Source organism: Mastigoproctus giganteus, chromosome 11, assembly GCF_048544385.1.
Source record: "Mastigoproctus giganteus isolate SK-2022 chromosome 11, ASM4854438v1, whole genome shotgun sequence".
NCBI classification, from domain to species: domain Eukaryota; kingdom Metazoa; phylum Arthropoda; class Arachnida; order Uropygi; family Thelyphonidae; genus Mastigoproctus; species Mastigoproctus giganteus.
This window is the reverse complement of record NC_143585.1, coordinates 51,113,004-51,127,185: the sequence shown is the minus strand read 5'-3', so window position 1 is coordinate 51,127,185 and position 14,182 is coordinate 51,113,004. Positions and strand designations below refer to the sequence as shown.

Sequence of the window (14,182 nt, the reverse complement as noted above, 5' to 3'; positions counted from 1 at the left end):
GTATAATTATTTTCCTGTTTCGTTGATGCTTCTTCCATTTTTTCTCTCTTTCTTTCGTTGTCCCTCTTAATCTGTCTTACTGTCTTTTTCTCCCTATTCTTTTTGTTATCTCTTCTGTGTCACTACACTTCCTACCTTTCGCTTCGTGATTTTTTCCATTTTTTCTATGTCCTCTATCTCTCTCCCTGTTTCTTTCGCTATGTATCTTCTGTTCAATTTCTTTCTTTACCATTTCTTCCTCAATTTTTCTTTTCTTTTAAACTTCGCTTCTCATCACTAATTTCTTTTTAAATTCTCCAAACCTCTTTTCATCTATTTATTTTTATTTCCAGTCTTTTAACTGAATTATTTATTGTTTATTTTTGTCTCTTCCCACATTTACTCTCTGGATTTTTCTTTCCTTTCCCCATCGTTTCATCTCTCTTTTTAATTTAACACTTCTCATTAAACCCCTACTGGCCAACCGAATAATCCAACTAACGTCAAGTTATGTGGTTGAAATAAACTTCAAGAAACAAACTACAAAGAATCGCAGTTTCACTTGGAGCACCACCAAGGTAGTAAGAATTGCTTCGAAAGTTTTCTTAGTTGAAAGCAAAGCGCTAATATCTTAAGAAGATTTGGAGAAGGAGTGCAAACAAACCAAAAGTCATCGGATTGGATAGCACTGAACTTCTTATGGAAAAGTTACCTTGAGTAAATATTCTTTAGGAATCAAAACATATTTCCCATCACATCATCCGAGTACCAAATTGCTCGGGGCACATTAAAAGTAAAACCTTCGTACTATCGTAGACAGAGAGAAATGTTGCTAACATTTATAACTTCGATTTAATAGCCGCAGAACTTCAAAGGGGGAAATAATTGCCCGAATTGCACTCAAAAATCGGGGAAAGGGAACCTCGGTATTTTCCCCTCCCCTTTTTCTTCCGTAGCACGTAATGTCCATCTACCCCTGGTGGCAGCTTCTCTACCCAGGCTTCATCGATCGACTCTCATTAGCTACCAGCTTCTGCGCCTGCCTTGTTATTCCCGAGGCGTGCGGGCTCGCGAGCTTTAACAGCGCAGAGTGTCGAAGGAAGTGTGATCGTACGGCACGTGCCCTTCTGTCTCCAGCAGAATAGCTACAGTTGATTCGGGATTGTGTTTAAGCCGTGCAGTGAAGCTAACATATCGCTACTCCTCTTCCCCCCCATCCCTACCTAGGCCGGTATCAAGGTGGAATTGTAAGAAGCGACTGTTGTGAGAGGTAAGTGGGTTGTATGTATGTTTGATACTCGAAGCCCGGCTATATGGTACTGATTGCTTGCGCGCGTCGCTATGTTTACTTCGGCCACATTCCTCTAACATTGTATGTGTGTGTGTATTGCCACCGGAGAACGTGGAAGTTGATGCATTGAGCGCGCTCTACATAAGGAAGTTTCAGGTTTGTGTCGTTAAGCTAACCGGTTGGACGGAGTAAGTGAGGTTGAAGCATTAAGTGTGGGTGCTCCGCTCCACGTGCCATCCGTTATTTGTGACCTTTTAATAGGCTTCTGAAGACGCTCTCTCAGTCGGAGGTATTACCTTTACCGCTGTTCATTTCCTGTCGGTGGGCATCATAGTCAGAGGACGATGGCCTTTGCCATCTACGACAAAACCCCCAAACAATAAAGGCAATGAGGGGAAGTATCATTGTACTGGCGAACAATTCCAAGCATGTATTAATAGAGAGTAATGCTTTTATTTTATTGTTTGTTTATATTCGTAGAACAAAGCCAGAGAAAGACAAAATTTAGTGTATTTCTATTATAGTTGGGGAAGAACGTTAGGTGGTTGTTCTTCATTAAGATTATTACTGTATTTAATACTACTCATATACAACGAGAAAATATTTCACGTGTTATATGAATGGTATTAAATATAGCAATCTTAAGTGCATTTCATTTACCCCTGTAGAGGATGCTCTGTCGGAAAGCATGTGGCAATAAGGAATAAAATGAGATATACAATCTTTAAAAGCTAATATAAAATTGCTTAAAATTCTTTATTTATACCAACCGATTGTAATTAATTTCTATGTTTATTTTCGTAGAAATAAAGCCAGATAAACATAATAAACAGCCAAAAGTGAGTCACTATATTCGTTTACCCCTGTAGAGGATGCTCTACTGGAAAGCATGTAGTAGTAATGGAGGTGGACATTTTATTCTAATATAAAATTGCTTAAAATTCGGTATTCTTACCAATTGATGTGAATTCATTTATGCGCTTTACTTCAAAGTTAAAATTATAATTAAACTGTGGTTGTAATTTTTAATTTTTAGAAAGAAGCGGGAGTCAATTATAATAAACAGAAATGCGATATTTTTAAGCGAATGGTATGTTAGATAAAATGAGATCTCTACTTAAAAAATACACACGACAATTCTTAGAAATAATTAAACGAGTGTATAGATAAATACAGAATCATATCATACTAAAGCATTCAGCAGTTACTAAGAAACGTTTATTTATAAATATTCGCAGAATGGACGATTTTTTTTTATTATTATTTAGATTTTTCTGTTATGTCAATATGAATATTTTAAATAAGTCAAATTCCCATTATGATGAATGAAAGGGTCAGCCAATGTGACCAATTTATATTAAGGTGATCCAGTAAATGGCAAACAGAAAAAAATGTTCTTTCCTTTGGTAGGTGGAGAAATAAATATACACACAATCTTTCTGAGAAATATTAAAATCAATCTTGTCCAGTTTCCACTAAATGTTTCATTATTCAAAGAAATGTATTATAGAGGCATCAATTTATGGAATAGCTCAAAATATATTTTATTGTATAAATTTTATATAACCGTGTACACAAAGAGGATAACAATTTTCGTATCAGAATCATCCTACGCAGGATGCAGTGATTATGGTCTTAGTTTATATTTCAAGATTAAAACTAATTACTAAAAATCAAACCTCCAAAGTCACAGGAGCCAATTATTACTAGGAAATACAGATGTATAAAACAAGCATACATATTATACGTGCGAACAAAGCTAATATTCGTTGAATTTAAATGACAGAGAAACTATTTAAAAAATTCAACATCGGAAAATTTTCTTTTTAATTTATATATTTCTTTCTGAGCTCTCCATACTATTAAACCAAGAAACAAACCAAAAGTTTTCTCCATCTCTAAAGCGTACAAGTTTCTAAATATATGAAATGAGAATTTTCCTAATCGGAGTTCCAAGAACTAATTTCAAACCGCTATCCCTTAACGATATTGAATATCCGACATTACCTTAAGAATAATTAGAATACTGAGATGTATTATAGCTCTCCAAAGTTCACAGTTAAGACACTAGAATTAAAAGTATTACAAACGCTACTTGAGATATTTACCAGAGCGGAGAAAAGGTTTTAGAAGTTAGAAACTTCATTTATCATCTGTTTAGTTTAATCCACGCTCTTCTATATAAGAAGCCAATTTAAATACACGAGGAGTCGAAGTATTGTGCTTAATTACCTTACTTAGATGAAACTCTTAAGAATAAAGGAAGCTAATAAATCTCTTTGACGCATGCCATGGTGAATTCGTTAACTATGCACCATCGCAAAACCTTTACTGCAATGCGTTGATTATCAACTTTTTAGGGTTTTATAAAGAATGGACCAATGTTTTTAACTATTGAAAAATCAGAGTGGGAGTCCAGTTATTCTATAAATCTCTTTTACATAATTTGTGTTTCATTTGTTACTTTTTTTTTATTCTGATCAATTTAGACTTAATTTTTGAGATTTTTCCCAACACATCAATTCATATTATAAACAATTCAAGATTAACAATATTTATATTTGAACAATTCAAGACTATTTCGATTACTCCATCCCTAATGCGTACGAATTTCTAAATATAAATTAGAATTTTCCTATTCGCTATGCTGCTATTTAAGGAATCGAAGATCAACTCGGTTTGTTCAATTCAAGATTAATCACGTTTATATTTGAACAAATCAAGATTTTTAGATCAAATTAAATATCTGCAAATCTGTGCTCATTCAGTATTAGCTGAGATAAGTGATATGAAATCTTGTTACTATTTAGCATCCGTTTAATTTCAGACTCCATGAAACTTTTAAAACTATCTCACCTAAGTAACATCATACAGTATAAATACAATTCAATAAAACCTGTATTATCGACTGGGTTAATATCGCTTAACCCTGCAAAGAGGCTCTTCATTTAAAGTCAAAGACACGTCCAGACCTTGACTGATTATTGAGCTAAAATTTTATCTATGGTGGCCTCCATTTCTAATGGATATTTTCCGTTTCCTTCTAACAACAATTCTACTTGATACCCAGTAAATACAAATTGTTTTCCAAGGAAGCAGGCCCTTTCAGGAATAAGATAACTCCTTTGCGTGTAACTTGAAATAAATCTATGTAACATTGTCGCTTCTCTCTCTCTCTCTCTCTCCAGAGGTAGGGATGAGGCTAGTAAATCTTACCTCAAACACACACACATCCAAAAACAATAACTTTTTTCCTCTTTGAATGAAATGAAGACTTTACATTCCCTGTGTAATTCGGTATGTTTTAGTCAACACCATTAAAGCAAACAGCGCATTTGCTTCGGGGAAATAAGATCATGTATTTTTATTTAAAGAAAGTAAATTCTCTGCGAGGAAAAAAAAAGAAAGAAAGAAAGAAATCAGAAAAACCAAATGAAGTTCCCCAGCTCAGCAATAATAAAAAGTACAAGCGCGCTGTTTTCCTTCAAAGTATTCTACAGATTTGACGGAAATTGAAAAATGCACGGATCTACCTATTTCTCTGTAAACATACCGAGCGTGAAGTATCAACCACTTGGAAACTTAAAAATTCATTTGTGTTGTTTATTTTATATTTCAGCGTTACTCTGATTAAAAAGATAATGTATTCACCAAAAAGCACACTGATGGGACCCCGTTCCATGAAGATCCTTAAGATTACTGCTTTAATTTTCTTGTGCGGGAACGCACAAACAAGCGCGTTTGTTTATTTGCCTTCGAGACAAAAAATGGTGGAGTATGAACTTCAAGTTTTTACGATGTTCAATACTCAGTTTCTTTACTTGATGCGAGGCAAAATTTTAATCATAGAAAGCTTCCATATCACGATGTTTTTCATTCAGATAGCATTACATATTCGTTTTTCAACTGTATCATAATCCTTCATTTGGATTCAAAAAGAATTTAATGAGATGTATTTGAAAAGTTTTCGCAGAAGGCAAATATACCTTTGAAAAGAAAAGTCAGTTTTTGAACTTAATTACGATATTGGCTGATTTACATGTTTTAACCTTTAAAGCTGCCAAAATAAATTTCGAATTTTGTGAGCTGTCGTAATGGAACCCAATACTGACTTTTAAAATATATTTCTTCTTAAGAAACTTTTTAAAATATCATCTTGAATTCTTTTGGATTCGAATACACATCAAAAAACGAATATCTAGGGAAACCATGAATACATAAGTTTAGGGGAAACATACTGTGATATGTAAATTTTTCTGATTAAAGTTTTTTGTCGCATCAATTCGTATTTTCATTTTTTTTTTTTTCTAGGAGAAAAATAATCACACATTCGTACGTTTCGAAGCCATACTTTTTTCCTTTTCTCAGAGTGTAAAACTTTCCTCTCTGAAAAGTTGAAGAAACTTTTCTACTCTGAAGAAAAAGATATGAAATATATTCCTTTTAACCAGTATGATATTATATGCCTAAATAATATCATTCAAGATCCATCCTCTCCTTTTTAAATAACTTTTAGATTTTTAATAATAAAATTTCCATGTCAACTCTACAAATTGAATATTGCTCTCACGTGTGGTGGTTACCCCGCCTCCATGGTAATGCTGCAGTTGCACTTTTTTGCAAAGATCTGAGTTTGGATACCTTCTCCTCCCTCCCATATGCACAACAGACTAGAATACATTCAGTTTATACTCACTATATATCGAGACGTTTCGTACCCTTAATTGCCTCTGAGTTTACCTTAAACAATCCAAAAGCGTGCTAGCTAAGTTAGTTGGTCCTTGGTGAGGTTTCTTTTCTCCTAGCTCCTTCCAAAATTCGCATTTTTCATCATTCAAATATTCAAACTGACATAGAATTTATATAGGCATAATATACCGAAGCCTCGTGCTCTTAGTTACCTTGGCGAAAAATCTACATCAACCAACCAATTTGCACTGGACTGGTTGATCAGTTTTCTCCTCTTAGGATGCTTCTTGAACTATGAAAAATATATCCTTTTTCTTTAAGATGATTTATGCATTATGCATAAGAATTATTCTTTTTGTTTAAACATTCACTCATGTATATTAAAAATTGTCTTCGGAATTTTTTCGCTATGGAATGAGAAATGTTAATTTTTTTCCCCTATGGGATCAGAAGTGTTAATGGAAAAGGCGCATCCCTTCCTTATAATTAGATGTTCAAGCCTCAAAGTAGGTTAATCCTAAAAAAAATAAACAAAAAATGAAAAGAAAAAAAAAAGGAAGCATCCCTTTCACTGGGGGAGGGAAGGGTAATACACTGTAATTCAGTGCAGAAAGGAAAAAGAGCATATAAGATAACTTTATTTAAATGCGTGGAACTTATCCGATTGCCATAATGATGAATTCATCTTTAAACCGAATTTCCAATTAATCTTATTGAGCAGTTTATTTTAATTTGAATAATTCATATTCCAGCCTTGTTTATTCTTTATGACATAAAAAGCATTGTCTCGCATAAGTTACAAGATATTGGCATAACAATCTAATAAAAACGAAGAAAATTATTTATTATGAAACTGTAATTACCAATTTCGATTTATTAATTCAAAAAACCATAAACTTCATTGAATTCCTTTAATTTATTCTCTAATTACGTTTCATAAAACCAAGAAAACAAACCAACCATAATCCCACACAAAATGCAATAATTAATATTATTATTATATAAACAAATCATGCACGAGTTGTAGAGTTAAATAAATATTGATGCTGGAAATTGATATACAGCAACGCATTAAATTGCAATGCGAATGAGCTTTCAAAGTCATTTCCTACCAAGAAGTTGAATTGGTTTCTTTACTTACATTAAGAACTCATTATTTGTAATACAGCTCATTCTAAGATCATCAATCCTTACATAACTGCCCTCACCAGCTACATTGATGATTTATAACAATATCTGGAAAACCATTTTTATGGTAGCTAAACGAAAAACCAACTTCAATTAGCACTTCTACTTTTTTATATTATAAATAACATTTAGTAAGTCTAAGAATTGCATGTAGAGGAGAAGAAGTAGTCACGAAATATTTTTTTTCTTAAGAAAAGGGACAAATAATGTCCTTGAACGAATCGGGTGTGTGTGTGTGTGTGTATATGAATGCGTGTATGTTAGGATAAGAAGCCATTAGACTGCGATAATAAATGAACCTTTTAAATAATAGTTTGTTTTCTTTATCTCTAAGAACCTTCACCAAGATATGGTAGTTCGCCATTTACTCGCCAGATGTCTCCTTCCTGTCTAAGTAATGCCACTGTCATTTAAGGCTGTTCCTACATTATCTACTTTTTTTTGACACTTTCGGCTAAATACCAAAGTTGCCGTATCGCCATTAGGAGAAGGAAATAAATTGGGGTGACTAACAAGGCCCTTCACAGATACACTGTTAGTTCTGGCTTCCTTGGAGACGGAGCATGTTCGAGTTTTGTAGAATAAAAGTATTTCTCTTTCCGTTTTTCTTCGAGTATTTCTTTTTTCTTCTTCCTCTTGGCTCACTTTAAATTGGAAACTATTATTGCCAGGCAACAGACGAAGTTAATCAAATACTTGGAGCCGCTGTGGATGATTTAACCCTAATTATTCTTTGCAATTTACTGCTCCCCTTACTTTCGTTTGAAACTGTGGAGACATAGAGGTAGAAGATAGATAGATAGATGGAGAGGTTTTTTTATAAAGTGTTAAAAACGAGCGATTTTTTTGTGGGTTTAAGTGATCGGAGCTTATGCAAAACATTCATGAAATTGTTATGCGATTTTATTATTTTGTTTCTCGACTAAATCAAATGTACTCTATTTAATTAAATGATCCATTAAGTTTAGACTGTTTTTGATAACGTACTAGATATTTTCTGAGACGTCGCAATTTATGCAAAGTTGCTGTAATAATATATATTGTTTATTAACTGATAAATAACCTATATTTCATTATCGGGTTGATCAAGTTTTCTTAGTGCTTATCCACCGATAACACCCCTGAAATATTCTAAACTTCGGTATTGGTATTCATATTATCCTTTAAATAAACGGTACTTGACTGGACCAGTATTTTTTAGAGTAGGACGGTATGGAGGCAATTCATGGTAAGGATCTCATTTCTAGTAACCATGTCCAATCTCATTTCTACATTTCCAACCTCATTTCTAATAATCATGTGCACTCTCATTTCTAATGATCATGTCCACTCTCATTTCTAATAACCATATCCACTCTCATTTCTACATGACCAAGCTCATTTCTAATAATCATACCCAATCTCATTTCTAATAATCAAGTCCAGGCTCATTTCTAATAATCATGTCCAACCTCATTTCTAATAATCATGTCCAACTTCATTTCTAATAATCATGTCCAAGCTCATTTCTAATAATCATGTCCAATCTCATTTCTAATTACCATGTCCAATCTCATTTCTAATTACCATGTCCAGTTTCATTTCTACATGCCCAAACTCATTTCTAATAATCATGTCCAACCTCATTTCTAATAATCACTTCCAGTCTCATTTCTAGATCCCCAAGCTCATTTCTAATAATCATGTCCAGTGTCATTTCTAAATCCCCAAGCTCATTTCTAATAATCATATCTAGTGTCATTTCTAATAATCATGTCCAGTCTCATTTCTACATGTCCAAGCTCATTTCTACATGACCAAGCTCATTTCTAATAATCATACCCAATCTCATTTCTAATAATCAAGTCCAGGCTCATTTCTAATAATCATGTCCAACCTCATTTCTAATAATCATGTCCAACTTCATTTCTAATAATCATGTCCAAGATCATTTCTAATAATCATATCCAATCTCATTTCTAATTACCATGTCCAGTTTCATTTCTACATGCCCAAACTCATTTGTACATGGCCAAACTCATTTCTACATGCCCAAACTCATTTCTAATAATCATGTCCAACCTCATTTCTAATAATCACTTCCAGTCTCATTTCTAGATCCCCAAGCTCATTTCTAATAATCATGTCCAGTCTCATTTCTAAATCCCCAAGCTCATTTCTAATAATCATATGTAGTGTCATTTCTAATAATCATGTCCAGTCTCATTTCTACATGTCCAATCTCATTTATAATAATTATATCCTTATCTTATCTAATATCTTATCCAATAATATCTTATCCCAATCTTATCTAATAATCATATCCAATCTCATTTCTAATAATCATATCCAATCTCATCTATAATAATGCTGTCCAGTCTCATTTCTACATACCCAAGCTCATTCCTAATAATCATGTCGAATCTCATTTATAATAATGATGTCCAGTCTCATTTTTTATAATCATATCCAATCTCATTTCTATAATTCCAATCTCACTTCTATAATTCCAATCTCACTTCTAATAATCATGTCCAATCTCAATTCTCATAATCATGTGCAACCTCATTTCTAATAATCATATCCAATATCATTTATTATAATCCTATCCAGTCTCATTTCTACAGCCCCAAGCTCATTCCTAATAATCATTCCCGATCTCATTTCTAATAATCATATCCAGTGTCATTTCTAATAATCATAGCCAGTGTCATTTCTAATAATCATGTCCAACTTCATTTCTAATAATCATGTCCAAGCTCATTTCTAATAATAATTATATTCAATCTCATTTCTAATAATGATGTCCAACCTCCTTTCTACATGTCCAAGCACATTTCTAATAATCATGTTCAGTCTCATTTCTACATCCCCAAGCTCATTTCTATAACTCCAATCTCATTTCTAATAATTATATCCAATCTGATTTCTAATAATTATATCCAATCTCATTTCTAATAATTATATCCAATCTCATTTCTATAAGTCCAATCTCATTTTGATGCACTATGGCCATAATTGCCAATGTGCCTAACAAAACTATAAACCAACAACAACAAACAATGCCATTTCTAATAATCATAGACAATGCCATTTCTAATAATGATGTCCAGTCTCATTTCTAAATGTCAAAGTTCATTTCTAAATGTCAAAGTTCATTTCTAATAATGATGTCCAGTCTCATTTCTAAATGTCAAAGTTCATTTCTAAATGTCAAAGTTCATTTCTAAATGTCAAAGTTCATTTCTAATAATCATGCCCAATCTAATTTATAATAATCATGTTCAAGCTCATTTATAATAATCATGTACAGTTTCATTTCTACATGCCCAAGCTCATTTCTGATAATCATGTCCAACCTCATTTCTACATGTCCAATCTCATTTCTAATAATCATATCCAATGTCATTTCTGTAAGTCCAATCTCATTTTGGCGCATTAAGGCCATAGTTGCCGATGCGCCTAATAAATACCTAAACTAACAACAACAACCAATTTCATTTCGAATAATCATGTCCAGTCTCATTTCTAATAATTATATCCAATCCCCTTTCTAATAATCATGTCCGGCCTCATTTCTACATGTCCAACCTCATTGTAATAATCATGTGCAATCTCATTTCTAATTAATCGTGTTCAATCTCATTTCTGCATGTCCAAGCTGATTTCTAATAATCGTGTCCAATCGCTTCTGGACAGACTAAATGGTTTCAATCAGCGCCATCTACCGACTGTTAATGATAACGCTATTTGGATCATTGTCAGTTCATCCATATTTTGTTCCTCAGGTACACTCGGTAAGTTGGTAAATCATTATTCTATTCCGGTCTAAACACTCGGGCTGTTAAGCTATTATCTGCTCAGTTTTTTTGGTTCGAGATTAAAGCGCTGTTAACTACGCGCTTGATTTATCTATCGATTTCGGGATATTTAAAACTTACGCGAGAGATCCATTTAAAATCCTCAGTGAATACAATACGCGGACTCTGTCTATGAATCATGTACTAATCCACGTCGCCCACTTTGGTCTCACATAATCGCGAATACTGTCAGTGGAATTTTAAATTAGCCTTTTTACGCTTGGGAAATTAAAAACAAAATGAACAAGTTCCTTATTCCCATATGGCTTAGCGATTTTGGTACATTTTTATGGATGACTACACTCGAAAAATCAATTGCTTTTTTTTTTTTTCAGATTATTTCAGTCGCGTACGTTAAATACAAGAAATATTTCTGTTTTAGGCAAAAATAACCAGAGGGGCGAGTAGAATTAAGGATCATATTGAGTGTACTTGGCAAAAGCAATGGAGGGATATTTGAAGAGCGAGAAATATGTCGTTAGAGTGCGCCACTGTAGCCAGAAGAACTTGAGCTAAGCCGATGGTTTATCTGGAGTAGTAAATAGGTCACAATTTCTGCTCAGATAACCGCGGTAGTGATCACGTGATTTGTTAAGATACCAATAGGAAGTAGTTAAAGTAATTATCGAGAAATTCTTAACTGGAAACATTTTTTTTTTATGGATGAGGAATTGATCGCTCGCTTTAATCAATAAAATTTATATTTTATTCAATAACATTTACATTTTTTAAATGTTAAGCATATTTTAAATTTGGAGAGTCACTTTCGATTCTCAAGAGCAATCTAGAAAGAGTCAATGCATCCTTCGCTCATTGATTATTTCCTGAATACCATATTATGCGGCTTTTAGGACCCTCTTCTCTTCTAGAGCCTTTCATCACAGTTAAGAGCACTTTGATCAACACGTAAGCGTTGATCAAAGTGCAGATTAGATTTGAGCAAGTGTGAATTAGATGAGTTTCACTATTGGTGGATGTTATGATACAGTTCTTCTGGGACTTATTTTAAAACGCTCACGAAATGGAAGCTGCTAATGGCTTTAAATAGATATTATATTTCTTACTTGATATTTCATGTTAAATGAGATGTCAAACGATGCTTGCGATTCATATTTTGTTTACCTGTTGTTAAATTCTTGTTCACCGTTTTGTTTTTGACTGACCTCACAAGGAAGATTACGAGTTGGTCTTATCTTTAAGTGAAGCGTGGAGTGGTAGATTTGACTTTGCAGAACTTTCAAAATGAAAGCTCCAATTTTCAATACCGGTGTGCTAAATCGTAAGCCAACGAAACAAATGTAGCAAAAGTGCGAAGGCAACTGATTTCCTTGCGAAAAATTGGAAAAAACATTGCGGTCGTAATTTTGTTTCCCCATACATAGAATCCGTTCAGAGAAAACTATTTCTGTAGCCACGCTGCTCAGGATAAAAACTTCAAGTTGAAGGAACGGCTAAATAAATCGATTCTCTCTACTTTACTTTTGCTCTTTTATTTTCGTGCTATTTCTCTTTCTTACTCATTATTTGCATTTCGCTCTTTTTCCCTTTTCCCCTTCTTTATCCCAATCGTTTTATTCAAACTGTGTTTCTCGCTTTTTACATACAATCTCTCTCTCTCTCTCTCTCTCTCTATTATTTCATTTTTGTTATTATTTTTCGGTGCTTACTGTATAATATTTTTTTCATCTAATCACCGAAGATATTTCTGTTACTTCAGCATTCATACTATCGCAATAAACATAACATCTTTTACATGGCAATCCATTAATAATATCGTTCAAAACAGAGAGTTGGTTTCTCTCTTTATTATTGTGCTCTATCTACGCAATTCCATCAGCGAGATGAATCATATATCAGTTGAAAGCTTACTCTAATTGACTCAGAAATATAACTTCGATTTGCTTACTTCAAGAGTTTTAGAAATCGACCACTTTAACTGTTTATACTCCAGCACAACTGGTGCTGGAGTATAATAATACAAAAACAAAATAATTAAAATTATTTTGTTTTTTGACAATGTCTGGAATGTGTTGGAAAGATTAGTTTGGCTAGACAGTTCTAGGTTGACCAAAATAGATCAGTTGACGAATATCCTGAACAAGGAATGGACAAATCTTGAGCAATACTCCCTCAAACACTTGGAATCTATGATATAACGTGTACTGGCTTCAATTTTGGCAGAGGGCGGCCCTACTAGATATTGCATAGAGGGTAGGGTTCTTTCTTCATCAGGGAGGATGGTCCATCATTAAGATGGACCATCCCCCTGGTGAAGAAAGAACGCCTCGAAAAGCTGCGATACTCATCTTCATCTTTGATAAGATCTCTTGCTGGAGTTCCATCCAACAAGAACTAAAAGGAGTGAATAAATTATTGATGGGTGAGAGAGTTAGATTAGAGACGAAAGCCGTTTGTTACACGGGTCCTTTGATGACTCTGGCCTTAAGGAATCATGTCATGTCTGCCTCCAGCATTGGTGGGTAGGGGACGGTACCACAATATTGTCAGACTATGCATACATTGACCTGATCAAAACCAGGATTAATTCTCTTCCCGCCCTCTCCAAAACATCTAGAGGAAGAAGTACGGATAGAAACTGCAGGGCTGAATGTTTGGCTACTGAATCCCTTGCCCATATTGCACAAAGATGCAATAAGACACACGGGGTGAGGATAAAAAGACATGATGCGATTGTAAACACTCTCCAGAATAGGGTCAGTCACAAAGAATGGGAGGTCCAAAAGTCCACACTACAAAACTGAGGAAGATCTTAGGAAACCAGACCTCCTCTGTGCTAGAGATGGCTCTCTCTTCCTTCTGGATGTACAAGTAGTGGGGCAGGGCTATGATTGGAGACATGTCACTAACTTAAGACCAGATATTAGAATGAAAATAATAGCCTAAAACAACTAATTGGACAACAGTACGGAAGACAACTCATTTTATCATCTGCGACAGTGTTGTTCAAGGGAGTCTGGTGCAGAACATCCGCTACCCTATTAACATCTTTAGGGTTGACTGCATCAGACTTAAAGATCATGGTAATTCGAGCTCTTCAAAGAACATTTAGCTGCTGGGCAGTTCATCAGCGGACGACTTCTGTACTTCCAGAATGGTGACCCCATACATGTACAGCTATGTCGGGTATTAACTTGATTTTCCATAGACCAATTGTAAAACTATGAAAATAATAAAT

General features: G+C 34.1%; 1 protein-coding gene across 1 annotated transcript in view; it reads left to right on the top strand.

Moving 5' to 3' along the window:
- Positions 1 to 1,072: 1,072 nt before the first annotated feature.
- The window catches only part of LOC150078005 (teneurin-m-like), a 401,155-nt gene continuing 388,045 nt past the window's right edge, over positions 1,073 to 14,182 (top strand). Inside the window, exon 1 of the mRNA XM_090385355.1 lies at positions 1,073 to 1,249. The gene's annotated coding sequence lies outside the window, so the exon portion shown is untranslated. The remainder of the gene's footprint in view (positions 1,250 to 14,182) is intronic.